The sequence below is a fragment of the Protobothrops mucrosquamatus genome, unplaced genomic scaffold (genome assembly GCF_001527695.2).
Source record: "Protobothrops mucrosquamatus isolate PMUCROS unplaced genomic scaffold, P.Mucros_1.0 scaffold204, whole genome shotgun sequence".
In the NCBI taxonomy this organism is placed as follows: Eukaryota; Metazoa; Chordata; class Lepidosauria; order Squamata; family Viperidae; genus Protobothrops; species Protobothrops mucrosquamatus.
In genome coordinates this window covers 222,121-237,665 of record NW_015386559.1, presented here as the reverse complement: position 1 = coordinate 237,665, position 15,545 = coordinate 222,121, and positions in this window count along the sequence as shown.

The window sequence follows — 15,545 nt, the reverse complement described above, 5'->3', positions numbered from 1 at the left end:
CATAACCTGTATACATAACTAATGTCTCCTTATCATCCATAGACATATTTTTCGACAATATTTTAGTCTTATTACTATTTACCTTAAATCCAGAAACCTTTCCATATTGACCTATAATTTCCATCAAATCAATTACTGACTCTAACGGCTGAGTTAGTGTTAACACCAAGTCATCCGCAAAAGCTCTTAGCCTATAATCAATCTTATTAACCTTAATTCCCTTTATGATAGAGGACTCCCGGATTCTAATTAACAAAATCTCCATTGTTAAAACAAATAATAGTGGTGATAGTGGACATCCTTGTCTAGTTCCCTTTCCGATTTTAAACGATTCTGTTAATCCCCCATTAACTATAATCTGGGCTGACTGTTGTTGATAAATAGCTTTAATAGCAGACAAAAATTTATCCCCCAGATTCATTCTTTCTATTACGTGAAACAAAAACCCCCAATCCACTTGAGCAAATGCTTTTTCAGCATCCAAAAAGATAAAAGCAGCAGAAATTTGATTATTCTTATCCAAATATTCAACTAGATTAATAATTTGTCTTACATTATATTTCATATATCTTCCAGTAATAAATCCGGACTGATCACTATGAATCAATTGATGTAACACTTGCATTAACCTATTTGCCAGTACCTTTGAAAAAATCTTATAGTCCGTATTCAATAATGATATAGGTCTATAGTTCTTAGGTTGTGTCAATTCCTGACCATCCTTTGGAATTAAAGATATAAAAGCAGTTCTCCATGATGGAGGTACTTCTTTACCCATCAAAATACTGTTAACCAATTCCTTTAATGGCCCTATCATTTCCTCAGACAACATCTTATAATAAATTGCTGTCAGTCCATCTGTACCTGGAGTTTTACCAACTTTTAACTGTTTGATTGCCACCTTAATCTCTTCCAGTGTAATTAAACAATTCATTTTTTCTTTTTGAATATCTGACAACCTAGGTAAATGTATCTGCTGTAAATACTTATCTATATCCTCATAGTATATATTTTCTGAAGCATATAAATTAGAATAAAAATCTAAAAAAGTCTTTTTAATCAAATTTTGTTGAAATGTCAATTTACCATTATAGTCTATTTTCTCTATAATCCTTGACTTTTGCTTTTTTCTTAAATGATAAGCCAACCACCTTCCAGGTTTGTTTGCGTTACAAAATGTATTATGTTTCATATACCTTAAACTAGTTGCAGTCTGATCTGCTATTAACATATTAAATTGGTCCCTAAGCACCTTTAAGGATATTTTCAAATTATTATCCAATGGGCTTAACATACCAGTAAATGCCTGTTCTTTTAATTTAATTTCCTCCTCTAACTCTTTACGTTTTTGCATTTGTGTACGCCTATGAAAATTGTTCATATAAATCAAATTACCTCGCATGTACGCTTTGCTCGCATCCCAGACCATTGAAATTGAAGTACCTTTAAACATATTTAACAAGAAAAATTCTTTCAATTGATCTCTGCATTTCTGCATATTAATATCATATCTAAATAAATTTTCATTCAATCTCCAAGTTCTTCTACTCCGTTCTTCAGCAGATAATTCCATCCATACGGGACTATGATCTGACAATGTCCTGGGAAAAATCTTAATATTCTTCACCCTAGAAGAAAGATCATTAGTAGTTAAAAGAAAGTCAATTCTAGAATAAGATTGATGCCTATCCGAAAAAAGGTAAAATCTCTTTCTTCCATATTTCTCTCTCTCCAAATGTCTTTTAATTCCAGTTCATCTTTCAAATCAAAAAAAGTTTTAGGCAATAAAGAGTTAAATGCTTTACAGGAACCTTTCTTGTCTCTTCTTGCATCCAAAACACCGTTCCAATCTCCCATCATAATAACCGATTTATAATCCATTTGATTTAGTTTCCGATGTAACAATTTGTAAAACTTTTTCTGTTGTTGATTTGGTGCATATAGTCCAACAATCAAACATTTTTTCCCATTCAACAGTATATCAATAAAAACATATCTTCCTTCCAAGTCAGATTCAATCAAATTAGGCGACAACTCACTCTTGACATAAATAACTACCCCACCTCTCTTCTGAGGTGCGGGCATTATAAAATGTAAACCCAACTGTGGATTGATCAAAAGTTTTTGATCCTTTGCTGTAATGTGAGTTTCTTGCAAACAAACAACATCATTTTTATGTTGTTTCAAATAATAAAATATTTTCTTCCTTTTCTGTGGAGAATTCAAACCATTAACATTCCATGTCAGGAACTTTGCCATCCTTAGTGGCAGCGAGCCTCTGGAATGCTCCTTGAAGATCAGCCATCACTGATCTCTTCGGTCTCGCTCCCCCCACTGGCTCTGAGATTACTTGCTGTGTTATAGGTGTCACTTCCAATTGTTCTTGCTCTCTCTCTTTGCGTCTATGAGCTGCACGAGTCATCCTCTGTGATTTTGGATCTTCTTTCATTTCCATAGGTTGCTGTTTGGCATGGCCTTGTTCTTGTAAATCTTTACTTAATGATGATGATGTGGCTCCTTCTACAGTTTTATCTTCTCTGATTCCTTCCTTCCTGGAATCTAAAGGTGGTAATGAACCCGCTTTCAATATAGAGATATAAAAATCCCTTGCCTTTGCGACAGTATTAAGCCGATAGCGGGTTCCCATGTAGATGACCATTATCCCAAAAGGTATCTCCCATCTAAATTGAATTTGTCGCTTCTTCAATTCTTCAGCCAAGAAGGCAAAATCTTTCCTTCTTTTAAGTATTTTAGATGGTATCTCCTTCAAGATTATAACATCTTGACCTAGTACTTGAAATTTTTGATTGTAGAAAGCTTGAATAATTTGATTACGAGTAGACTTCCTCGAAAAATAAATGACCACATCTCTTGGAAGGTTCCTCTGTCTTGCAACCCATGAATTAACTCTAAAAAAATTTTCCACATCTCTCATAATTTCTTCAGGTTGGCAGGACAAGACCCCAACCAGATCTACTGCGATTTCCTCCAATTTCTCTTGAGCATTTTCTTTAAGCCCTCTTATTCTCACTGCATATTCCATTTCTTTGTATTGTGACAAAATGACTTCATTTTGAATCAAATCCACATTCTCCTCCACTTTTTCCATTCTAAAATCCAAACACCCAAGATTTTCTTCCACCTCATCCACCCTTCCTTCAATACGTTCTGCATGCCCAGCCAGGACTTGCAATGCTAACAGTATATCATCTCTCATCTCTACATTCTTCTCTTCAAACTTATTTTCAAACAGATCTTCCATATCTACTCTTATTTGTCTTGCAGTGTCCTTTAATGCATCTTGAATATCTTTCAATGTAAGTGCTGGGGTTGGGGCTGGGACTGGGGGGGAAGGTGGAGGTGGAGGACTCCTTATTTTAGGTGGGGGACTCCTTGATTTAATCTGCTGTGGTATTTGAACAACAGAGGGGGAGATAGTCTTCTGAGGGACAAAAGCTCCACGCTTAGAAGCCATTTTTTTTCCTCTTCCTTTCCCTTCTTATATTTTCATTCTAATATAAGATCTTGTAAAAGTCTTTTAAAAATACTATAAAATTTTGTAAAAGCACCCAGTCACAATAAGAGCAAAAGAAAAAAAACCTGTTCAGTCCATACAATGTAGCTAATAGAAAGTCCAGGAGAAAGTTTCTAGAAAGTGAAAGTCTCACATGAGTTCACAGCGGAGGAAAGAGAAAACGCCCTTCCGCAGCCATATTCTTTTCTTCAGATTCAATTGAAGAAAGCAGAAGAAGATTTTATAAATTTAGAGTTAAGGTTTTAACAAAAATCCCCGTCAGATCTTCCTGGCAGGCTCTGTCTGCCTTTAAAAAAAAACTCACACTCTCATTGAAGGCAGAGATTGAATCCGCATCTTGCTTCGGACGAGCAGTCGAATGAAGGCAGCCCGAAGAATGGAGAAGTCCCTAGCTCCGGGGGAGCTCACCTTCACCCCTACCACTTTAAAAGTGTGGGGGCTAGAGAGCTCTACCCCTACTAGGGAAACTCACCTCTCTCCCTTTGCCCGGGGGAGGATTCCGAACCGTGGGACAGCTGTTGAACGCTGTTTCCCGCGGCTCACATTTCTTCGGGGAGGGCAGCCTGCAGAGAAGCTGCCATCGGCGCCGGCGATTCAACCGGAAGTCATGACTTACTGTTGATAGTTCCTTACCATTCATTCTGTCTCTGAATGGTTTGTAAAATTACAGATCAAGCAGTATTTGTAATCCAAAGAAGCCAGAGGCTTCAAAATAGTTTGTAGTTTTAGTTGTAATCCATGCTGCAGAAAAGACAGCCCAAGAATTTTTGGTCTTTTTCCACCTGCAGTCTACAAGGCTATGAAGTTCAGAGACATCAAAGGATTTAGTCTATTATCTGTGTCTGGCTTCAGGCCAAGTTCCCTCACTCCAGACAAAATATAAACAGAACGTAGTGTAGTTCTTTTTTTTCGCCACTAGATGTCATTAGGTGTCTGTTTTGTAACTTTCGAGACAGGATTTTTTTTTTAAGGCTTTGTTCAGACACTCTCCAAGGAAGGTAATTTTTTTTTTTAAAAAGTATTATAACTCCCCAAACTTTTTTCTCTCTGCTGTGTCCAAATTAATTTTATAGTCTTCTCTATTTTCCCCCAAGAAAGCTTAAACTGACGCTTTTATTGTGGGAGAGGGGGTGAAAAAAGAAAAAAAAACACCTTTAGTTCTGGGAATTTCCTTGCTTTCAGGTCGCTTTTTTCCAAGAACAGGTTTTAAAATCATAGAGGAAGGAAAATAATCTCACCCAGATTCAAACATGTTGCTTACGCTTGTTAGATGCCGCTTTTTTCTCCAGTGGTCAGCAGCTTCCAACTGGCTGCATGGGTGTGGCCAGTTTTTTCCCTGTTGGTTCTGAGGGCTTCCTTGGATCAAGCAGGTCGACTGCCGTCTCTCCGCGATCTACAAAGGCCCCCTATTGCTTTGTCGCCTCTCAGGGGCGACTTCAGGCCCTTTTCGGGGGCCCAGCAGGAAGAAATCGGTCACGGGAGGCAGAGCCCTGCTTCTCTGCATCTGTTCTGCCGTGATGTGAAAACTGGAAGTAAGTTTTAAAAATATTTTAAGTGCAATGAGCATTAAGTCATGATTACATTTGACTTTCCCATCATAATAGAAATGAATTAAAGTGACAGGATAAACATTTGACCAAATAGGAATACACTGCTTTGCATAATCAGATATCCCTGAAATAAATTAGATGGGATTAAAATCAGTTCTTTTCCACAAACAAACTACAGGAGCAAGGAAAGATTAGAGTTCACATCTTCATTACTATTTACACTTGCAAGTTTTAAGACCTACAGACATTTTTTCTTCAGAGTACTAACAATGGCTAACTCTTTAGAGATTCATTATCAATTACATCACTTCAATTCTTATTTGCTTTCAATATCTTTCAAGTCCAGCCTTTTATCTATAATTAAAATTATGGCATGTCCTTCATTTGAAAATGTGATCTACTTATAATGAACCACTATCACATGGACAGAGGCTTTAGTACTCAATTTTTCCAAGTTTTGAAAAATAATTATTTTTTTTAGCTACAATTCTCTCACTTGCTAAAAGAATGGATAAGTTCATTTCCTTACCCTGCCAGTAAAGTAGAAAAATGAATTGCTTTTTCATTTTTGTCATTTTATGTACTTTTAACTTCTATGCAAAACAGATACTATGTTTGTGACTAGATTGGCATATGTAGCTTAAGAAATAGATTTTCAAGTACACTTACCTGGAACAAATCCTAGTTATCCTAATGAGATTTACTTCCAGGTAAGAATGCTGAGGACTGAGCTATCACCATAAAGTACTCTAAAGGGAGAAGAAAAAAGTTTTCTTGTGTACTCCCATCTTATGTTTTTCATGATCACATATTTCATTTTAGCTTGCGAGTCTCAGAAAAAGACTATTGGCTTCCATGCTCCATTAGATCAGAAAATATTAGCAATGTATAAGGAGCAAACTAAGCAATAAATACAAAGTTCTACATACTCCACAGAAACTGGTTCTAAAACAGAGATGCATAACAATAGAAAATATTTACGGATATTAATATAGACATTCTGCCATATTAGCAAGATGGAAGAACACTGCCTCTCCAATTTTCAACCACAGGTAAAAATTCACAGGAGAAAGGTAAGGACTCAAGAAAGCTTATTTATAGCATCTGATGCCAAAATGTGCACATTCCCTACTCTATGTTCTTTCAACAAGACATTCCTCTGTCATAGAGTAACAGACCAGCTGATCATATATTAGAAGAACTATGCTAACCGGAAGTGGACAGCGATGATGTCTTCACACTGGAATGATATTGGAGAGGTTGCTGGTATGTCATTTGCTACATGGTCACAATGTATTGAGTAATACAGACATCATGACAGATTGTCAGCTAGGTCGGTAGACTACTGAGGCGACAGGATAGTAGGCCATTTTCCTGCCCATTGCAGTCCAGCTTGTAAAGATGGAGGACAGCTCCATCTTTTGAGCCCATTATACAACTAGGCAACACTTTTAAGAATTACTGATGCCTCAAAAATATGATTAAAATACTTGTTTCATAAATATCCTTATTATTCTAAAAGATATATTACATGTATAGTGTCAGATATATCTTTGAGAGACTAGACTAACAGTGTTTAAAATCAGTCAAAATGTTTTATAAACATAAACCACTAAAACTAATTTGAAATCTGGCAAGTTTTTTTTAAAAAAGATTTTCTTATCTCTCACTTTCTTAGCTATTCTTCTTAATTGTACTACTGGCCTCTGAAAGCTTAACGCCTAATGCATTCCTCATTTTCTGGGCAGATCACTAATTTGTGATGATAATTAGGGACCCCTGCTATTCCATCTGAGACTTATATCTTGAGGCTAATTAAAATGAAGTGTTGCACATATGCAGACAGCTGATAAAGTGCTGCAACCAGGCACCTGGAATCTAGGCGTTTGGATGGCATCAGAAAACAAAAAGACAGAGAATAAAGAGAACAGGCAGTAAGCCAATCATGAATAGAAAGTTTCTATCACTAGTTTCAGTCTGGGAATTCTTAACTAACTCAATCATAGCTTTTCTGATCAAAGATGCAAATGGTTTGCCTGATTTTCACAAATATATATATATCCCACTACAGGTAGTCCTCATTTAGCAGCCACAATTGGGACCAGTGGTCATTAAATGAAGTGGTCGCTAAGTGAAACCACAATCGTGCTTACGATCTTATTTCAGCTTTTCTTTGCTTTGCAGACCTGTAAAGTTATTTTTTCATCACTGTTGTAACTACATATAGTTGGTGTATGAGATACGTCCTAAACAGATCTATAGACAGTGGATAGGAAATTTCTAATTTACCTGAGCAATCATCTGAAGTTAACATGTTTACTCTAAGTTCAATTGCAGACAAATTTTAATAATCAATTTCTTTTAAAAACAGCAAAATATCTCTGGAGTGTACCATGTGTCTTTCAATATTCAGTTTAACTGACCCACATCAGAGCCATAGTTCTAGGTTTAGTAATAGAGAAAGCCAGTCAAAGTCTAGAAAAGGTCATTATTTAAAAGTGGCAGATGGTTAACTGTACTTATATGTGATTGTTGTAGATACCTTTGGGATTCACAACCTCACCTCCGCCAAGAGAGGGCTGATTTTGAATGGTATACACTAGGGCTTTTCAACTGGTGGTACACGTACCACCAGTGGTACTTTGGTACGTGGCAGGTGGTACGTGTAGACAAGTGTAGCAGGGGAGGGGAATGAGCTGAAGCAACCCAAGCCTGAGGGAGAGGCAGCTGGAGCTGCAGGACTGTCAGGGCTCAGCAGAAGCCCCAGGATCGCCGCAGGGCTCCAGCTGATTGGCGCTTCCTGAAGCAGCATGGAGCTGGAGGTGAACTGAAGAGACAAGGAGGGGGGAGGAGAGAAGACGATATAAAAGGTTTTAGGTTTTAGGTTTTATTAAATTTATACCCCGCCCTTCTCCTAGCGGACTCAGGGCGGCTTACAGCAAATTAAAAAACAGACAAACCATACAAAATACTAAGTTTAAAATACAATTAAAATGAAATATTGATTTTTTGCCGTTTCTTTTTAAAATTATGTTAAAAACCAAATTAAAATCAAATTAAAATCAAATTAAAATATCCCTTAGGCCAGTCCCGCTAGCTGGAATAGCCATGTCTTGAGGGCGCGGCGGAAGTGGTTTTGACGGGAAAGGGGAAAAAAAGACAACAGGGAAAGAGAGGGGGATGGAGAAGAAGCTGTGGAAGGACAGCTCAGCAGGCAGGGAGGAAAAAGAGACGGAAGAAGCAGCAGCTGTTGCTGGAAGGAAAGGTCCCTTGGTTCGTTTTCTCCAGCCAGGAGAATGCAATCAGCGCTGAAGAAATGATGGGTTCCTGGTCAGCTGGCAGCTTGAATGGATTGCCATAAAGATTTTTATAGTTTTTACAGCGTTTTGTAATTAAGAGGCTTGGTTTGTGTGCTTTGGTTATTGGAATATTTTAGTCTGTTTCACAAAGGCTAGCAATGAGTCCAAAGTGTTGGCTTCCGTAGGTTTAAGCCCTTTAAACAAATGTAATTAGTTTTACCCCCTTATCTTGAGTCTGTCTATATGGCTTTTAGCAAGTTTTCTTTGTAGGCAAACAGGCTTAATTTAGGGTTATCACTTTTTGCAATTGCTGAGCCTTTAAGGCTCAGGTTGCTACATTGTTTAAAACTGAGACACGCCTGAGGCAGCTTAAAGGAAAAAAATGGAGTTTAGTGTTTTTTTTTATTCTGGGAGGCTTTTGTGAGCCTTTCTTGCTTTGCGCTTGATTCCTGTGTCTTTAAGGGTACAGTGAAGGGACTCTGTGTGTGTGTGTGTGCGCGCGCGCACGCACACACACATTCTTACTACACTGTGGAAGGAGAGCTCAGAAGGCAGGGAGGAAGAAGAGGAGAGGGAGAGAGGAAGAAGGGCCAACCAGCCAGCTGGTAGTGGTGCATATTAATAAATATGGATAAATTCATCATACATTTGTCAGTGCAAAGGGAAAGTGATTCAGCAAGGAACTGCCACCGAAGAAATTAAAACTGGTACTTTCCCCCCCTTTTTTTCTACAGTTTGTAACATTTTATTAGATTATAGAATAAAATACAAAAATACAAAAGCAGACAGTAGGACACCATGGGGAAGAAAAAGGGGGGGAAAGTGAGGGGGAGAAGGGAAAAAGAACAGACTTCCTCCGTTGCAGTAGAAGGAAGCATTAACATTGAACCTCAACTTTTTACTTTTCCATAATATTATAAACTAGCCATTTCTATAACAACAAATTAATCTAATCAGTAAAACACAAAATCCCCATTTTTTTAGCCAAGTTTTTGACACCTTGCTAAGCAGTGGTGGTATTCAAATATTGTCATGTCCTAAAATATTCAAATATTGTCATGTCCTAAAAGTGGTACAGTCTGTGAAAAGGTTGAAAAGCCCTGGCATATACTTCTGAGGACTTGGGGGTGGGTTACAATTGTTTGCTATGAAATTATCTCTGTTGCATCAATATGAAATAAGGCATGCTTCGTTGACCTTTTAGTGACCAAAAGATCACAGTGGGCAGATTCACAATTCCAGCTATATATTAGTACTATAGAGTCCACTGTAAATCAGGCATATCAGATTGCAATTCTTTTGCTATCAGTAAAAGCAAATTAAGTTGAAGAAAATCACCTCAACTTATTATACAATGTTGTTTCTACATATTTGTGCAGAAGTATGCATATTTGTAAACCAAAGTAAGAACTGGCACCAAAGTGATATATATAAAACAGTGATATCAGTAAAAGATAATAACAGTGCTATAAAGTGACCTTTGTCCTTCTGGGATGTTTATTAATACAAAAATATTTATTGCAGCAATTTTTGGAGGACAGTTTTGTTCATCTCCTGCAGCAAAACAACGGATGACTGACATCCTAAATATTGCTACATTTTATTGTGCAAAATGCCTCACATCATTCATGGAAGGTGACAGAAGGCAGGCAACATTATCTGCTGTCTCTAAGCTTTCCATGTTATCCTACTGAAGGGATTTTATTATGCTTAAGGTCGATATTAGTAATATTGATATTAGTAGTGATACTTTGTAATCGTTATATATACTGTATACATATCTTTGTTTATGTGCAAGAAGCTTTGTAGGTGCTTTATATTGGGAAATTAGTTATATAGAAGCAAATGTTTCATGCTTTAGGTACAGGTGGTTGCTTACATGAAAAGAGCATGATAAGGGGAGGGGGGAAAGGAATTACGGATGGAGCCTGGGTTGCTGTGTATGAGTCATCATCTTGGAATTATTTTTCTTTTCGTTCCTGATATAAAGACCTGATCTCTTTGTTCTGGAAAGGTATAAAAGGTAAAAGACATCTTTCCTGGTTGTTGCCTTCATCTCTCTACCAGCCACGAAGAGAGATGGGGTCACCTAACTCTATTTTGATCAAAATAAAAGTTGTTTGCTTGATGAAACCTCGGTTTAGGAGTTTCTTTGGCTCTTTTAAATTCCTGAGTAATGCTGGGACAATTGTGAGGCTAAGTGGAAAACCTTACACTACTTTTTCCATCTCACATGCATGTGAGGTGTAAAGCACATTTTAACTGATAGCACTACTAGCTATCAAATTAGAAGCATCCATAAGATTTTGTACTTTTTTGTACAGTCTAAATTTTCTTGAAGAGCATCATGACAGGCATGCAGAGAAGGACCCTTATTCTAAGATTAGATTTAGTGCACATTTGACCAAAGTAAGAGTCACGTTTGATAGGATGAGATTATAATATTATTTCTACAAATGCTACTTCTCACACTTAAATAAAGCAAGGCATATTGGAATATTGCTGGTCACAGCCAAGTTTCTAATAATCCTTGGGGGCAATTTGAGATCTTTTTGCTTCAAATATTCCAATATAATAATTCTTTTGTAAGAGACAGAATAATCTGATTTTCCATCATTCATATATATATGAATTCTTTAAAATTCTTTAAAATTCTAAAAATTGGAGGATGACTCCTGGGTAAATTCATATTCAAAGGGTCACAAACTGTGAGACCACCAGGAGGTTAAAAACTACAAAAGTTTATTATCGTTAAAACATTAAAACACCTAGCTTTCGCCGGCCTCCTGCCGGCTTCATCAGGGTGACTAGCCGTCAGTGGGATGGCTGTTTTTATAGGAGCGGTGCCTTTTGCACCCGGCTCCTAGATCTCATGACCGGGCCCAGGTAGTCCTCCTGTGTTAAGTTCTTAATTATCCTTCCGCGTACTGCCACGCTCCTAACTCTCTCTTTCCCACCCTTCCTCTTTCCCTGCCTTGTTCGTTCATCGGGAGGGGGGGAAGGCATCCCTTCATCCAGGGTATCGCTTTGTTGTTTATTAACTCCTTTTTCCTTTCCAGTTGCCTGCGGTCCCACCTTCTTCCTCTCTTCCTTCTTTGTCTGACTCCTTTCTCACTCGTGTCTCCACCACTCTCATCACTCCCTCATTCTCATCCTCTAACCCTCTCCTTTCTTCCTTCTTTCTCCCCTCTACACCCCCACTCAACCCTTCTTTCATAAGTGTATGTGTAGCCGTCAACCCTCTCTCCGCCCCTCCTCGGTGGCGGGTCGTAGGGGGCGCAGGCAGTGCTCCCGCGTTCGTTCTCATCACCTCCCCGTCAATGATGTCTCTTTCTTCGTATCCACTCTCCTTCTTTTTCTTTTCACTAATCCTCTCTTGCTGTTCTCCTGGTGCGGGGGTATTCCCTCTTTCATATCCACCTTCCTGTCGTACTCTCCCCCCGTTCTCAATCTCTGTACCGCTTTCCCATGAACCTTCCCGTTCTCTCCTCTCCTCTCCCTTTCTAGCCTCAGCCCTCCAGTTAGATCTTTCCTCCGTGCGCGTGTGGGTGCAGGTTTCCTCCTCCCTATCTTTCCTCCGGCGGGGGGCCATTGGGGTCGCGGGGATGTTCTCTCCTTCACGACCCCATGGCCCTTCCCATTCCCTCCTCTCCTCTCCCTTTCCCCAATTCGATCTTTCTTCCGTACGTGTGTGGGTGCAGGTCTCCTCCTCCCTGCCCTTCCTCCGGCGAGGGACCATTGGGGGCGCGGGGGTGTTCTCTCCTTCACATCCATTCTTCCATTGCCTCTCCCCACTCCCAGTCTCCATATCGAGCCCTCCACTGTTTCCCCACTCTACTTCCCATTCTTTCCTCATTTCTCCCTTTCCAACCACAACCCTCCAGTTCAGTTTTTCCTCCGCCCTTACTTGGGTATCGATCGCCTCCCCCTCCCCGCCCTTCCTCTGGCGGGGGGTCGTTGGAGGCGCGGGGGTGCTCCCCCTTTCATACTCGCATCCCTGTTGTCTCTCCTCACTCTCAATCCCCGTGGCGAGTCCTCCGCTGTCCCCCCACCATCCTTCCCATTCTCTCTCCTCTCCCTTTCCAATCCCGATCCTCCGGTGCGATCCTTCCTCCGCACGCATGCGGATGCAGGTCGCCTCCCCCTCTCTACTCTTCCTCCAGCGGGAGGTTATCGGAGGTGCGGGAGTACTTTCTCTTCCATACTCATTCTCCTGTATTTCACCCTCCCCACTTTCAATCACCGTGGTGAGTCTACTTTTCCCCCACCATCCCTCCCATTCACTCCTCTCCTCTCCCTTCCTGGCTTCAACCATCCAATTCGATCCTTCCTCCACACATGTGTGGGTGCAGGTCGCCTCCCCCTCCCTACCTTTCCTCCGGCGGGAGGTCATTGGGAGCGCAAAGCACGCCGCGATGTTCGTCATACCCTGTAATCCCCTTGATGTCTCTAGTGCGGGGGGAACATTCACTTTCTCATATCTGCATCCCTTCCTCTTAGTCCCTTCTTGCCAGTCCTTTGATACGGGGGGGGGGGGGTTTGTTCTCTCTATCCCTTCCTCCTCGTGCATATGGCCCCACCACTCAACCTTCCTAATTCCACCCCTAACTCTCATACCGGAGTCCCCACTCTCTTCTTTCCCCTCCCCTACACTTTCATATCTAACCTTCCTCCTTGCACCCAGGGGGCCCTTTCCCCTTTCAACCCCCTCCCCCAGTCCGTCATCCACCGGGGCGCGCCCAACCCCCACCAAGGCCGGCAGGAGGCCGGCGAAAGCTAGGTGTTTTAATGTTTTAACGATAATAAACTTTTGTAGTTTTTAACCTCCTGGTGGTCTCACAGTTTGTGACCCTTTGAATATATATATATATATATATATATATCCAAATTTCTTTTATCGTCTAGCGATAAAACGGGGCGAAAGCTACTCCCAAATATGGGCACACATGGCGGAATCAGGCCATCAGTTTGACTTCGACGGTGTGCAGGTATTAGCTAATGACAACACGAAAGGGGGACGCCTACTCAAGGAAGCCTGGCTCTCAGACGGAGATTCAATAAACCGGCATGTGGATCTCTGCCCAGCGCATTTGGCGCTGAGAGCCTGGGGCAAGAATGGCAACCCCCCACTTGGCCGGATGGGTCGCAACGGAACATCGGGAGTGCCCAGGAAACCAACAGGAGGCACTGTGGGAGAAACGCTGTTACCACCCCCCCAACTGCTCCCCAATATTTGGGGGGGCTTGAGGGAGAAGACGAACATAGAGGAGATGGTGTTGGAGGAGGAGGAGAAGCCCCAGATGACCACAATGGGAGTTGGAGACATCAAAGTGAGGAATGATTGGGACGACCGGCTTGAGACTGGGTTACACGGAGATGACAGAACGGAGGCGGATAGAGAGAAAGGAGATCCCAGGGGAAGAACAGCTACCCGACCGTACACGGGAGACAGGAGGAGGAGTCCCCCAAGACGCCTGGCAACTCGACTGCCCCACCTCATAACATCACCTTGCCAAGGACAACAGAGGACACAGAGTAATCCCCTGAGTGGTGGTGATTGGGTTAAGGAAGACAGACAGAGGCAGGAGGGAGTGCGAGCAAGACAAGGTGGCACTGGCAGGGAGAATGGGGGTGAGATGGAAGGAGGAAGAGATGAGGGGAAGAGAGGTGGGAGGGGAGAGGACGCAAGAGGCAAGGCCGGTGGCGAGGAAAGAAGAGAAGGGAGCGTGAAGACCGATGGGGAGGAGGGAGGCTTCGAACAGATGGCTAACCACTCGCACATAAAAGCGATGACGAAGGGGTGCCTGAACCACGGAGGAGACGGCAAGGGGGGAGGAAGAGAAGATAAGAGAGTTGGTAAGGAGGAAGAAAGAAAGGGGAAAGGAGGTATGGGTGACAGACTTAACCGGGGAGGAAAGAGAGGTGGTGGGGGGGAGGAGGAGAACCCCGGACGAACGGACACTCGCCCAGATAGGAAAGAGGGGGAGAGCGATCTACTGAATCACCACAGATTAACGAGGACGACCACCACCACCCCAACCACCCTGGCGAGCCTAAGACAGAGAGGAGGAGTTAAGTACGGGAGTAAGGAGAGAGGGTTTGACAAGGAGGAGGATGGAAAGAGGAAAGAAAGGGTGACAGTTACGATCAGTGGAGGAGAAAAAGGAGGAGAGGGGGAGGTGAAGATCTATGGAGAGGGAAAAGGTCCCAGAGGGGCAGTCACTCGCTCACGCGCGAGGGAAGAGGCGAGCGGAACAACGAGCCGCCCCGTGTGGGCGGGGATGGCCCCACCACCCCGATCAGCAGCCCTGGCACACTCACAGCATAGAATAAACAGGCATGAGTGTAAGGAAGAGAGGGGAACCAACAAGGAGTGTAACGGGAGGAGGAGGGAGGATGTAAGAGACATAAGCAGTGAGAAAGGAAGGAGGTGGAGAGATACGAAGACTGACAGAGAGGAAGAGGATTCCAGAGAGACAACCACTTGCTTATGGGTGAGGAAGGAGGAGGGTAGGTTAGTGAGTCGCCCCGCGCCAACGGGTGCGACCCGGCCATCTCACCTGAGAACCCCAGCATACCAGCAGTACGGAACAAGCAGCTATGAGGGCAAGGAAGAAAGGAGAGCTAGCCAGGAGGATAATGGGAAGAAGAAGAAAAACATAGGGGATGCAAACAGCCCGAGAAGAGAAAGGAGAGGAGGTGTGAGGACCGACGGAAAGGAAGAGAGCCCCAGAGGGGTAGTTACCCACCTACGGGCGAGAAAAGAAGGGCACAAGTTATGGAGCCACCCCGGGCTAATGGGAGTGACTCGGGCACCCTGCCCAATAACCCCAATACACCCACAGCAGGAAAGAAACAGGCAGGCTGGCAAGGAGGAAGAGACTGGCATGGAAAAGAATGGAAGGAAGGAAGAGGGGGGGAGGAAGGATGAATTCAACCGACCCGGAGGAGGGGGGAATGATAGAGATAAAATGCGAGGGGGCAAAAGAGGCGTGGGGGATATGACTGTAGGAAGGGAGAGGAAGACCTGTGGGAGCGGCAGTGGGGTAACCAAACCCAGTGGGGGTCCAGAAAGGAAAGTGTGCCAAGTGGGCCCAACCAGTGTGGGGAACAGAAATATGGAATCACATACACAAGGGGGACGGGAGATGGGGTTAAAGA